The sequence below is a fragment of the Felis catus genome, chromosome E1 (genome assembly GCF_018350175.1).
Source record: "Felis catus isolate Fca126 chromosome E1, F.catus_Fca126_mat1.0, whole genome shotgun sequence".
NCBI lineage: Eukaryota > Metazoa > Chordata > Mammalia > Carnivora > Felidae > Felis > Felis catus.
In genome coordinates this window covers 10,908,340-10,923,003 of record NC_058381.1, presented here as the reverse complement: position 1 = coordinate 10,923,003, position 14,664 = coordinate 10,908,340, and the positions used below count along the sequence as shown (strand labels likewise).

General features: G+C 48.6%; 1 protein-coding gene across 3 annotated transcripts in view; it reads left to right on the top strand.

Annotated features, from left to right (window-relative positions):
- The first annotated feature begins 11,192 nt into the window (after nucleotides 1-11,192).
- The window catches only part of EPN2 (epsin 2), an 85,932-nt gene continuing 82,460 nt past the window's right edge, over nucleotides 11,193-14,664 (top strand). For all 3 annotated transcript variants that reach the window (XM_023244546.2, XM_023244545.2, XM_023244547.2), the window contains exon 1: nucleotides 11,193-11,342. The gene's annotated coding sequence lies outside the window, so the exon portion shown is untranslated. The remainder of the gene's footprint in view (nucleotides 11,343-14,664) is intronic.

The window sequence follows — 14,664 nt, the reverse complement described above, 5'->3', positions numbered from 1 at the left end:
CATTTATTGACCTGGGATAGACAAGGTATCACATAGAGGTCTTTGGTCACGAGCAAAAGAAATGGATTCTGATTAACTAAAGAAAAAAGCGAAAGGACGTTTTATTTTTTAAAAAAATTTTTTTTTCAACGTTTATTTATTTTTTGGGGGACAGAGAGAGACAGAGCATGAACGGGGGAGGGGCAGAGAGAGAGGGAGACACAGAATGGGAAACAGGCTCCAGGCTCTGAGCCATCAGCCCAGAGCCCGACGCGGGGCTCGAACTCGCAGACCGCGAGATCGTGACCTGGCTGAAGTTGGACGCTTAACCCACTGCGCCACCCAGGTGCCCCGCGAAAGGACGTTTTAAAAAAAGTGGAAGGAGGGGCGTTTGGGTGGCTCAGTCGGTTAAGCGTGGGACTTTGGCTCAGGTCAGGATCTCCCCATTCTGAGTTTGAGACCCGCCTTGGGTTCTGTGCTGACAGTTCAGAGCCTGGAGCCTGCTTCAGATTCTGTCTCCCTCTCTCTCTGCCCTTCCCCCACTCATGCTCTCTCTCTCTCTCTCTCTCTCTCTCTCTCTCTCAATAATAAATAAACATTAAAAAAAAAAGTGGAAGGAAATGGAGTGGCTCAGGGCCACCTAAAGCAGCTCTAGGATCTCAGAAGTGACAATTGACGGGCATGTTTCTGAGAACGACACTGCTCTAGGGTGGTCCCTGAAGGAAGGACAGACGCTGGGCAGTTAATCCAATGGAGGACCCCTCCCCGTGGCTAGGATGTTGGCTAATATCATCCAAATTCCCAGAGGTATTACCTGCAGCTGACAGGTGGGATCAGCGTGAACAAGAATTTTGCTACGGTTGACTTCAAATCTTACCTTTTTGTAAATTTTTGAAAATTTGTTTACTTTTTGATTTATTTTGAGAAAGAGAGAGAGAGAGGGAGGGAGAGTGGGGTGGGGGTGGGGTGGGTAGGGCGCAGAGAGAAAACCAAGCAGGCTCTGCTCTGCCAACTCAGAGCCCAGAGCGGGTCTCCATCCCACAAACCGTGAGATCACGACCTGAGCTGAAATCAAGAGTCAGATGCTCAACTGACTGAGCCACCCAGGCGTCCCTCAAATGTTACTTTTGGCTTGAGAACCCAATATAGTTTGGGGATACCTGACATCACAGTAACCTATAGACAAGACTCTGGAATTGCTCTTTGAGGGCCTTTATATAAGGAGCTTGGCACAGGAGTGCAAAGACCTATATGACCAAGGACGCACATTGCGTGGAACATCGTTTCTAGAAACAGAATGCAGGGATAATGTCCTCCATTTGCTGGAGACTGGTTACATACACTAAGCCATCATGAATGAGGCAGTTCTTTTTATGTTTATATGGAAGAATCACCAAGATATATGCTGTTCAGTGAAAAGAGCCCAATGCAGTGCATAGAGCAAGCTATAAGTGTGGAGGTTGGAGGGTGGTACCGATACATATAAGCCTACAAGTAGCTAGAGAATCCGTATTGGACTATAACAGTAGTTGCCTCAAAGGAGGGGGACTGTATGTCTGGGGAGACGGCAAATGGGACACTTAGTTTTCACTGCCTAGCCTGATGCACTGTCTGAAAATTGTGCATATTAAAGACAAAACAAAACAAAACTTGTATGTGGCACTTGGCTGGCTCAGTCGGTGGACATGTGACTCGTGGTCTTGGGATTGTAAGTTTGAACCTCACATTGGGTGTAGAGATTATTTAAATACAACTTTAAAATATAATAATAGGGGCGCCTGGGTGGCTCAGTCGGTTGAGCGGCCGACTTTGGCTCAGGTCATGATCTCGCGGTCCGTGAGTTCGAGCCCCGCATCTGGCTCTGTGCTGATGGCTCAGAGCCCGGAGCCTGTTTCGGATTCTGTGTCTCCCTCTCTCTCTGACCCTCCCCCGTTCATGCTCTGTCTCTCCCTGTCTCAAAAGTAAATAAAACGTTAAAAAAAATAAAAAAAATAAAATATAATAATAAATAAACCTGTTTATTTGGACTGATTTATGGAAAAGTTGCAAAATATAGCACAGAGGGTTTCCCTATACTGTTCACTCAGTTTCCCCCCAGTTACCATACATTTCCATTGTCCATTTGTCAAAACTGAGAAATTAACATTGGTGCCATACCATTAACTAAGTCACAGAAATTATGTGGATTTCACCGGTTTTCCACCAATCTCCCTTTTCTGTACCAGAATTCCATCCAGGACACCATGTTGCATTGAGTTGTCTTGTCTTTTCAGTCTCCCTTAGTTGGTCACAGTTCACTACTAGTCTTTCTTGTGTTTCATGGTCTTGACAGTTTTGAAGAGAACTGGTTAGGTATTTGTAAGATTTGTGCACATACATTTTTAGGATTATTTTTAAAGATATTTACTAAATACGAAAAAAATCAGAAGAGAGAGAATCAGAGAAAAAGAAATATGGAAAGAAGGGAAGGGAGAGAGAAAGAATGATTAAATGAAACAAAGGAGAGAACAAGGATCAAAAGACTTTGCGGTTTCTCAAAAGAGAACGTTTCCTGAGACAACAGTGAATGTGGCCTTCAAGAAAACTATAATGATGCCGACCTGACCTAACAGCTCTGATCACCTGGTTCCTGGGCTGGTCTGAACTGGAAATGTTAAGAATCGTCTCTGTGATATTGCTGATGATCATAGAGGCAAAAATCTTGAATAAAATATTAGTAAGTCAAACTCAACAATGCACTGAAAAGATCATACATCATGACCAAGTGAGATATATCATTTCAGGGATGCAAGGACAGTTTAATATCCACAAATCAATTACTGTGATACAGCACATCAACAGAACAAAGGATAAGAATCATGTGAACATCTCTATAGATGAAGAAAAAGCATTTGACAAAATGCAACAGCCATGTATGGTAAAAACTCTCAACAAAGTGAGTATACAGGAAACGTATCTCAATGCAATAAAGGCCATATGTGACAAACCCACAGTAATATCACACTCAATGGTGAAAAGCTGGAAGCTTTCCCTCAAAAATAAGGAGTAAGACAAGGATGTCCACCCTCACCATATTTATTCACCATAGTATTAGAAGTCCTAGCCATAGCAATTAGGTAAGAAAAAGAAATAAAAGGCATCCAAATTTGTAGGGAAGTATGGGGTGCCTGGGTGGCTCAGTCAGTTGAGCCTCCGACTTCGGCTCAGGTCACGATCTCTCAGTTCGTGAGTCTGAGCCCCATATCAGGCTTGCTGCCCTCATCGCGGGGCCTGCTTTGGATCTTCTGTCCCCCTTGCTCTCTGTCCCTCCCCCGTGCATTCTCTCTCTCTCAAAGATAAAATAAAACATTAAAAATTTTTCAAATTTGTAGGGAAGTAAAACTCACTATTTGCAGAAAACATGGTATTATATATAGAAAACCCTAGAGAGGCACCTGAGTGGCTCAGTTGGTTGAGCATCATACTCTTGATTTTGGCTTAGGTCATGATATCATGGTTTGTGAGTCCAAGCCCCATGTCATGCTCTGTGCTGTCAGTGCGGAGCCTGCTTGGGCTTCTCTCTCTCCCTCTCTCTCTGCCCCTCCCCTGCTCACATGCATGCATGTGCTTTCACTCTAAATAAATAAATTAATTAATTAAAAAAAGAAAACTCTAGAGGCTCCACCAAAAAACTATTAGCACTAATAAATGAATCCAGTAAAGTATCAGGATACAAAATTAGTATAGAGAAATCTGTTGTTTTTCTATACATTAATAATGAACTATCAGAAAGAGCAATTAAGAAAATAACTCCATTAACAATTGCATCAAAAGGAATAAAATACCTGGGAATAAATTTAACCAAGGAGGTGAAAGACCTGTGTTTTGAGAACTATAAGACAGTGATAGAAGAAACCAAAAACGAAACAAACAAATGGAAAGATATACTATGCTCATGGATTGGAAGAACTAATATTGTTAAACTGTCCATACTACCTAAAGCAATCTATGGATTCACTTCAATCCCTATCAAGATACCAATGGCAGTTTTTTCCATAGGACTATAACAAAAATAAGTCACAGGAATGTAATGTACACCATAGGGAATACAGTCAATAATCTTGTAATAACTGTGTATGGTGGCAGATGGCAGCTAGACCTACCCTGGTGAACATTTTGTAATGTATAAAGACATTGAATCATGGGTCTTGTATACCTGAAATGAATATAATAGTGTATGTCAATTATAATTCAATTAAATTTTTTTTTCTCTCTGCTGTGACAAAGAGGGCTCCTAGCAGCTCTAGGCTTCCCGAGTCATTGGTGCCCACAATCTCAGAAGCAGAGAGGGCTACTTTGTTGCTAATTTTAGGTAAAAATCCTGTAGAAAGCAGTTATTGGCTTAGCTTGGGTCACATGCCATCCCCGAACCAATCGTCGTGGCCAGGGAGATGCAGCACTCTCATTGGCCAGCCAGGGATATACCTGCCCCTGGTCTGATAGTGAGGAGGGTTGCTCTCCACACCTGTGCAAGAAAACGTTTAAAAAAATGGACTGGCTTGTTTAGACTCTTCACTATAGGGAAAAAAGCCGAAAGATTAAAAGACAATAAGAAACAGAAATGTTGTGTCATAAGATCAGAAGCTATATTTAAATGGATGCTATGTTTTTATAGTTGCACATAATGCCCTAGGGAGGAAAACTGATGTAGGGTATTGAAACTTGTTTATGAGGTGTGATAAGGGCTTTGGAAGAAAGGCATTGTGTAATCCCAAGCAGAACGGTCAGTTTGTTCGTTGATTCGGTGAATAGTACAAGTATAAAAGCGTGGAGCTATCAAAAATTTAAATATAAACTGGAGGTGGGGTTGGTGACCATTATCGTTAGGAATCAGGGTACTGAGTGATGAAAACCCAAGTCAACCAGCTGAAGGAGGAACAGGTTGTTGCATACCGCCCCAGCACCTGTTCCCCTCCCATAAATTCACCACCCCCCACCCCCCCAGCTCCAGGGATGAGTCCTGATTGGTCTAAACCAACCACCTCAATTCCTTGCCCCATGTTCCCCACAGCTGGCTCGGGGATGAGCAGACAATCCAAGTTCTTTCAATCACAGCAAGCCGTGGATGGTTGGGAAAAAGAGATATTGTTTGCTTCTGGGTGTTGTGGCTACAGACGTGACACACGGATCTGCTACAACCAGTTTACGGCAAGTTGAGAAACCAGCCAAGGAAAATGATGACATGTCTATGAGGCATATGGCTTATGTCAAAGAAATGGAGCCAGAACCTTGACCATACTGCACCTGAAGCCCTAGCTCTGGAAATTTTAATTAGATGAGCTAATTGATTCCAAATATTATTTAAGCCACTTTGAGTTTGGTTTTCTTTTTTCGTCCTTTTTTCTTGTCTTAAATGTTTATTTATTTATTTATTTATTTATTTTTAAATTAATTTATTTTTTTTAACGTTTATTTATTTTTGAGACAGAGAGAGACAGAGCATGAACGGGGGAGGGTCAGAGAGAGGGAGACACAGAATCTGAAACAGGCTCCAGGCTCCGAGCTGTCAGCACAGAGCCCGACGCGGGGCTCAAACTCACGGACCGCGAGATCATGACCTGAGCCGAAGTCGGCCGCTTAACCAATTAAGCCACCCAGGCACCCCAATGTTTATTTATTTTTGAGAGAGAGGGAGAGAAGAGAGTACAAGCAGAGGAGGGGCAGAGAGAGAGGGAGACACAGAATCTGAAACAGGCTCCAGGCTTGAGCTGTCAGCACAGAGCCGGATGTGAGGCTTGAATCCACAGACCACGAGATCATGACCTGAGCCGAAGTTGGACGCTTAACCGACTGAGCCACCCAGGCGCCCACATCTCTGTGTTACTTTCATTCTCAGGCTGGTTCTCCTACTGTAGAGCTGCTCCAGTCTTACATCCCACTAGCTCAGCAACCTAATGGGAAGAGAAGCTTCCTGTCTCTCAACAGTTTCTGCGAAAATCCTGGGCTTGAGTCTTGGCCTTTTCTGGGTTGTGCGCCCCTTCGGAACAAACCACTATGACCAGGGGAGATGCTCTGATAGGCTTAGCCTTTGTTATACACCCACCCCTGGGGCTGGAGGGAAGGGGCAATCTCTCCCCTCAGCCTATTCAAATTCCTATTTCAAAGAGATCAGCTTGGAAATCAGATAAGCCTCGGGTTTCCAGTATTGTTGCCCTTTTAGCATTGTGATCATGGACGGATAATTGAATCTCATCTATAAAGTGGGAATAAAGATGGTCTCAAACTCAGGGTTGTTATTAAGAGGAAATGAGATCATCCAAGCCAAGCATTGTTGTTATTGTTATTATTACTATTTCCTAACTCTACTACCTCCACTTCCAGGAAGCCTATCTGATTACTCCCCTCCCCGGAGCTAGAAGAAAATTTTCTCCCTGTGAGCTTTCACAGCCCTTTCTTTCATGATTCTCTATGTGCTATTACAGTTTCTGCTCATGTTCATGATTCCTTTCTGCCCTTTTCAACTTCCAGCCCCTAAAGGGGCTACAGTAGGTTCATCACTGTATCTTTTTTTTTTTTAATGTTTATTTTTAAGAGAGAGAGAGACAGAGTGTGAGCAGGGGAGGGCCAGAGAGAGAGAGAGGGGGACACAGAATCTGAAGCAGGCTCCAGGCTCTGAGCTGTCAGCCCAGAGCCCGATGCGGGGCCCGAACTCACAGACCGTGAGATCATGACCCGAGCCGAAGTCGGACGCTCAACTGACTGAGCCACTCAGGTGCCCCCATCACTGTATCTTAATAAGAACCACTGCTAACACCCATCCAGGGCTTGTTAAAAAAACAAAATTCAACCAAGTAAACGTTGAAGATCTCATTGACTTTATTAAATGATTCGTAAGTTGAGCAGCACCCCATCTAGCAAGGAGAAGGACTGCCTATAAAAAATGGAAACCTTTCATAGGAAGGAAGGTGAGCCAAGGAAGTCGTGAACAAAAGAAAAGAAAGGATTGTTCTAGGCGAGACCACCTTTCCTTAGGGGAAAAACTGGAGGGTCTTATTATACAGATTACTTCACCTTCCTTAGGTGGTGGTAGGGGTGGGTAAGGAGAGGGCCCACCTCATTGGTGCAATCCCATTGAGTGTGATGGATTATTCCCACTTCACAGATCAGGACACTGAGGCCTGGGGGGAACAGTGACATGGCCAAGGTCAAACAGCAAATCAGTGGATAAGAAGTTTGGTGTTTCTGGATCCCCAGCACAGGATTCTTTCTGCTGGACAAATGGTTTTGAATCTAAAGTTCAATCTTTGGTGAAGATCCCTGAGACCTTCTGAACCTTTTACTAGGTGATTCATTTCTTTTCTTTTCTTTTCTTTTCTTTTCTTTTCTTTTTTTCTTTTCTTTTCTTTTCTTTTCTTTTTTTTTAATTTTTAAAAAATTTTTAAATTTTTTTAAATTTTATTTTTGACAGAGAGAGAGAGACAGAGCATGAGCAGGAGAGGGGCAGAGAGAGAGACACACACACAGAATCCGAAACAGGCTCCAGGCTCTCAGCTGTCAGCACAGAGCCCGACGTGGGGCTCGAACTCACAGACTAGGAGATCATGACCTGAGCCGGGGTCAGACCTCAACGCTCAACGGACTGAGCCACCCAGGCGCCCCTAGGTGATTCTTTTCACTCAGCATGCCCACCTTCCTTAACCCAAGACATCCCTGCCTGCTCTGCACAGCCATCTGTTTGTGCTTCTGAAACACCACTCCGACCAGTCCCAGTCACCGCCTCATTATGCATCTGGAACCAACTTCCAAATCCTAGTGGAAGTGGACTTTACCTCCATTTTGACTTCAAATATTCTAATGGATTAAGTTCTTTCTGGCTTATCTCTTAATTTAGGCAAAAGACCCTTCGGGCAAAGCATCCCCTGAGGAACCAAAACTACCCCCTCAAGCAATAAGGACTGACCTGAGCCAGCCAGACCCCGCCCGCAGGTGACTGACTCCAAGATGACCATGGGCCTGACCTTTACCGTCCACCTGCAGGTCCCCACCGATCTCTGTCCCGTATTTGCCTAATGTAAACCTGGAAGTATTTTCAGCACTTTGGAGACTGTCTTTGGAGACTATCTTTGAGGCAGTCCACTGTCTTCCCCGGGGCTGGCCTCACTGCAGTAAATCCTTTTTTGATTTCACCTCTGCTTCCCTCTCTCTGCCTTCAGATTTTGTCAGCAGTGAGTGGCGGAACCTGGTCTGTTTGGGACCCCTGGAGTCAGGTGCTCTTGTACCCCTGAGCCCCGGCTACGCTAGGAAGGGCCGATGAAGATGTCTGCGCCAGCCCTGTGCCCTGGGACTGCTTTGGGCGTGGGCACAGGGTCTGGCTTGTCCCTCAGCCTCCTCTGCAAGGCTGCTTACGCGCTCTGGACCAGAGTGTGGGTGTGAATCCCAGCACTGCTGTGTGCTGCCTCTGTTTCCTCATCTGCAAAATGGGGATAGGACTGCTGACCTTAAGGGCTCATCGTGAGGGTGAATTGAGAGAGGGACCATGGAAGAAGGTGCTATATTTCAAAGCAGTGCAGGAAGGAGAAATCACTTGGAGGAATGCAGGAATGTCCCCTCTGACCCTGCACATGGGTGGGGGTTTGGGGCCTCAGGAGGCCCTCCCCCACCCCCCAGCCTGGCTCAATCTCCAACTTACTTTCTGGGCTGTACTTAGCTCATCGTATCTTTTTTTTTTTTTTTTTTTAATTTTTGGGACAGAGAGAGACAGAGCATGAATGGGGGAGGGGCAGAGAGAGAGGGAGACACAGAATCAGAAGCAGGCTCCAGGCTCTGAGCTGTCAGCCCAGAGCCCAACGCGGGGCTCGAACTCACGGACCGCGAGATCGTGACCTGGCTGAAGTCGGACGCTTAACCGACTGCGCCACCCAGGCGCCCCTCTTTTTTTTTTTTAAGTTTGTTTGTTTATCTAAATAATCTCTGCACCCAACGTGGCACTCGAACTCAGGACTCCGAGATCAAGAGTCGCAGGCTTCTCTGACTGAGCCAGCCAGGTGCCCCATCGTGATCTTTCTGTCTGTATCAATTTCTCTTTCCAAAACTTGCATCTCATCTCTGTGGCCACACGCTAGTTGGGTGGGGAAGGGAATGGGTCCCATTTGCAGAAAAATTGGCCTGGGTGACCAAGCCCTGGCATCTCTCCAAACCTCAGATTCTTGTCTGTAAAATGTGGACAGTAAGACCGCTCACCTTGGGAGGCTCTGGTGAGGTTTTAGGCCAGTGCTGTTCAGCGTGGTAGCATCCAGCCACACGTGGCTGTTTAAATTGATTAATTAAAATAAGTAAATAAATTCATTAATTAAAGTTAAATAAGGTCTTAAAAACTCAGCTCCTTGCTCACACTAACTGCATCTCACGTGCTTACACGTGGATGGCACAGAGAACATTTCGATCATTGCAGAAAGTTCTCTTGGGCAGCACTGGTTCAGACAATCTATCTAAGGCACTCCAGCCTGCACTGAGCACCCACGGTGTATTGGCATAATTCATCTGAGGTTGCAAATCCTAGTGAAAGTGAACTTTACCTCCATTTTGACCTCAAATAGTCTAATGGATTAAGTTCTTTGAGGGCAGGGGCCATGATTCACGTAAAGCGCTGCTCTCCCAGAAGGCCCAGGAAGGCCCCGCCAAGAGTGAGCTGCGGTTTACGGGGAGTGTTGAACTGGTTGAGGACCCTCTCCAGGAGGGGGAGTGGGCCAAGTTCAAAACAGGGAGCTCAGGTTCCTGCCACGAGGTTTAATTCACTCTCCTGGTGCAGAAGGGACACTGAGCAGTGGGAGGGGGCTGCAAACCATGGGGAGGAGTTTCTAGCATCTAGAATTACCAGTGTTGGGACTTTTCAAAGGAAAAATGACCGGGTGAGTTTACCAATGCGTTAGTTTCTCTCTCCGTCTTCCTTGTTGCTCTCCTCCCCTCTCCCTCCCCTCTCTCCCTCCCCTATCTTTTCTCTCCTTCCTTCTCTTTCAGTCTCTCTTTTCCCCTTTCCTTTCACTCTTCTATTTTCCCTGAGAAGGGAAGTCTAGATCCCAGCTTGTAAGAACAGAAGGGATGTCTTTATCCATCCGGTTTCTTCATAGGGAGGAGGAATATAAGGCTCAAAGAAGTGCAGTGACTTTTGCCTAAGGTATCTTAGGAGAGCAGAATGGGACCCTGAAAACGGAGCTGGGCATAGTGTTGATGTCACCTGGGCCTCCTGGGAACAGGGATGGTGCTGTCCACAACCCAGCAAACCCTGAACCATACCCCATACTCGGCGGTGAGGGGTTTCTGCTCACCCCACACTGTCTGGAGTAGGCTAATGCCCTGAGGTCCCTGGAACCTCTCCAGGGTCTGCCTCTTCTCCAGCTTTGTCTTTGTCTCCCTTTGAGCCTTGCACAGAGCTTGGCACACAGCAGGTGCCTCATGGGCACTGGTTGAACCACAGGGAAGGAGCGGTTCCGGCTGCTCTTTTGAGAGTTCCAGGCCGTGTGAAGGGGTGAGTCTGTGAATTCCTCACGTGAGGATGACGGTGAGCCAAGGGATCCACCTTCTAGATCTCTTTGGCAGTCTAGCCAAGGCGATGCACCCCTTTCTCGGAATGATTTTTGAGTGTGTTTTATTGAAGTATTAACACACATACGGAAAAGTGCACACGTCTAACGTGTACATCGGTAAATTTTCACAAAGTGAACGCACTTGTGACCCAAGCACCAAGCTCAAGAAACCGAAAGTGACCGGTGCCCCAGTAGCCCCTGGCGCCCTCCAGGCTCCACCTCCTGAGAGAAGCCCCTATAGGAACAATGTTTTCAAGTGCATACTGCGAGGGACAGAACGGAATTTCACGTCCGATGAGGGTTCGGGGTGCGTGCCTGAGGCTGGTGAGATGCTTGTGGAGTATGGGGTGTGGGGGGACTGGGGGGGGGGATCTCAGGGAAGGTTGCCGAGCGCGTGGGTTCGGGTATGAGTTCGCCAGGGCTTGTAGGCGGTTGGGGGGGGGGTCGTCGAGACGCGTGTGTGGGACTTGGGGGAGGTCTGGGGGATTCGGGCGTAAGCCCCGGGCGCTGCAGGAGGGCCGGGCGTTCCGCTAGGGGTCGCGGGTCTGTCGGGGGGGTGGGGGGGAGGTCGCGGAGGCGGGGCCTCGGGGCGGGGGCGGGGCCTCGGGGCGGGGCCGGCGGGCGCGCGCACGCAGCCGGCGCGCCCCCTCCCGGCCGCCATGTTGGCTGGTGTGTGGGTGTCAAACGGAGCTGGACGCGGCGGCGGCTGCGGCGGCGGCTCCGCAGGCTCCGGTCGCTCCCGCCTCCTCAGCGCTGGCGGCGGCCGCAGCCGCGCACCCGGGCGGGCTCGGAGGAGCGGAGGTGAGCGGGGCCCACGGGCCTCGGGGGGCGGGAGCGGGGCCCCAGGGCGCGGACCCTCCCCTCCCTAGGGCGCGGACGCCCTCGCAGAGCGGCTCCCCTCCAGCCCGCCCCCCAGAGCATGCACCCCAGCTGCCCCAGCTGGGTCCCTGCCTCGGGTGGGACCCTTTTCTTTCCAGCCAGGCCCGTCCCCACGGGCTGGGGCATGGCCCCCCTCCCCACCTGGATCCCTCTTTCCGCTGCAAAGACCCCCCCCACCCCGTTTCCCTATCGGGGAGCTTTTGCTTTTATATTCTCTGAGTCTGAGGCTCCTCTTACTCCCACCCCAGATCTAGGAGCCCTCTCCGGGCCCCCAGCCTCTTGCCTTTCGGCTTGGAACCACCCCGCCCCTCCTCCCCAGATCACTTTCCTCCCCACCTCGGGCCAGGCACCCCTTTCCTCCCTCCCGCCCCCGTGCACAGCCCAGCCCCCGTTTCCTCCAGGAATCTGGGGGGGGTCCCCGCTGTCCGGGATCCCATCCCGTCGCCCCTCTCCTTCGGGCTGGAGCGGGGCCCCTTTCCCTCCCCAGGGACCAGGTTCTCCCTCCCCACCCCCGACCCCCACAGCACAGCGGGGACGGGGGCGGCAGAGCCGGGCTCCAGCTGCCTTTTGTTCCGCGTGGGATGGCAGAGACCCCGCCCGGCGGTCCCGTTCGGCTGATCCGGGTGGGTTTATGGGTGCGTGGGGGCCGGCCTCTTCAAGGAGACCCTCTTCTGCCCGTGGGGCGGCTCCCCCTGAGCAGAGCGTGTTGGGAGAGGCTGGCCCTTCCTAGAGGAGTCTGTGCCAACAGGTTTTTGTTTGCGACCTGAAGTTGGCCCAGTGGCTTTGCGGGGGGGCGGGGGAGAGTGGGGACAGCTTGTTGTCCCCTGAAACCCCAGAAGGGGCCTGTGAAAGCCCATTCCTCCGCCCTGGGACATCGGCCGGGGGTCCCTTCGCTGTTTCGTCCTGGGGATGCATCTGAAATCTGTGCTTTAAGAGAGGACGGGGCCTGACCATCATTGGGGTTCAGATGGGGGAAACTGAGGTCCAGAGATACAGTGATTTGCTCAAGGTCATGCACTGGTACCGTGTCACCGCCAGAACTAGAAGGTTGGTCTCCGGGGCTTGCTTTCCAGGACATTTTAGAATTTTTTTTTTTTTTTTTTTTTTTTTTAGAGAGAGGTTCAGGATCTCCCCCCTCCCCCTCCCCTTCCCCCTTTTATTTTTAACATTCAACACAAGATAACAGGCACCAAAAGATGTGAAGTATGAGTTCTTGCTTTCCACCTCCAGAAAATGCCCTGTGAAAGAAGAGATTGCAACAGGAGGTTAAAGGGATAGAAAAAGGTGAATTTTAATCACTCTCCCCCCCCACCCCAATTACGTAAGATAATGAAGATTTGGCTGAAAACACGTGCATCTTGTAGCCCTAGATACCAGATGATAGGTGCTGGCAATATCAGATACTGAACCCTGCCTGCACAGCAGTGATTGACTTGCACTGATAATTAAGTTTTCGTCTGTATTTAAATGAACATCAGGAGGGACTACAGTTTGTTTCCAAATTGTTCTTGTGCCAGTGAGTGTATTTGGGGTAAGTGATGGTGTTGGGGAAGCCATCAAGATCTGATCTTTTATGTATCTGCATTTTCCCTTTCATATTTTAAAGCTTACTAGTTTCTTTAGTGCTCATATTCGGTTAGTCATGTTACCCGTCGCACTGGGCTTTTCTTTTGTAAGCGCTGAATGAGATACCGGCTAGTAGAGTTGGGTAAAGTGCAAATTGTTGTGAGACATGATTCACGATTGTTTCCCCGCAAGGTCCTGGAACAGGAGCAAGTTTGGATTGCCCCGTGGGATGTACTGATCTCTCCTGGTTTCCACAGGCTTTTTGCCTCCTTGAACCTTGAGTTTGGCAGATGGGGAGTTCGGTGGAGAACTCTTCTCCCAGCAAGATGTGCTGTACCAAACACCCGTGGTGCATGTGAAGAAATGTAAAACTTTCAAATGAGGATACCTCGTTTGGTATATGCAGCCTTGGAAATGACCCATCCCTTGTAAAAAAGCCTTTGCAGAAATACAGTGGATGCCTCTTAATGTAACTGCCTTCCATGATAAGGTGTGGATTGCCTGAGACTTGGGATTCTGGTAGGAGCCCTACAAGAGTAGATGTGTTTTTAGGGCTTTGATTTGTTTTAATGGCTGGGCTCTTGCTGAACTTAAAGAGTGGGCTTTTTATTCATTTCTTTTTGAAGACTTTATTAGGAAGAGGGCATCTTCCAGTTCTTTGTGGACTAAAGTGCCAAGAAATTTTCATGCAGGAATTGTCCTTTTCATCCTCTTGGGAAGCGCATTAAAGTTGTTAAAGCTTCTTGGCAGTTGGTCTTACTGTTGTTCCCCAGAACCTTCCTGTCAGAGTGATGGGGCCCGGATGACTGCGGTGGTTGTCGCTTTATGGCATGAGTACCTGGTGACCCTGAGCCTTGGAGAAAGGACAGGGCTTGCATTTGGGGAACTTGAGGTTGGGGAGGATATGAGGAATTTTCTAGTTCTACTCCCCTGTTTGTCTGCTGGGCTTTCTATTCATGTGTTCAGTGTAAACAGACCTCTTCTGTCAGGCCTTTGCCGGCCACCTCCACCAGTGTTTGGGTCCCTCAAACCCTTCTCTTCAAGCCTCACCACCCCAAACAGCCTTTCGGGGCACTTAGTCACGTTGTCTCAGTATTGGGCTTTTGCGGCACTGTGACACCTTTGAGGCCAGCGACCGCCCTCCCAGTCTTTGCTTACTTCTCCAGTACCCAGCTCAGGCTCTGACACATGGTCAGTGCTCAGAACAGGTCTAGGATGTGAATGAGTCCTGGGGGCAGAGCAACAAACTTTGATTGGTCCCCTGTTACAGGCTCCACTATTTCGCCTTGCTCTTGCAAAAACCACTACTGTCGGTCCCCCAGTCATCTGTCATATGGGTGTGTCACGTCACATGGCACAAGGGCGTCTTCAGCCACATGCGTGTTATCCCCCACCTGCAGTTGTGAGAACTGAGACCCAGGTGCTGAAGTCATGTGCTCAAGGCCACACAGCCACTAAGTGATGGGGCTGGGATTCCAGCGGGTTTGTTGGGGTTCCAAAATACTCTATGCCTTTTGCCTCACTGGAGAAACCAAGTCTCAGAGAGACGAAGAGACTTGTATGAAGCCCTCCTGCAAGTTGGCAAGGGACTGAGTGACGTCACTAAGGTCGTCGAGGGTGGGAGAGAGCACATTTTGTTTGGCCTTGTGAAACGACTATGGCCATCGGTTGAGTTTTT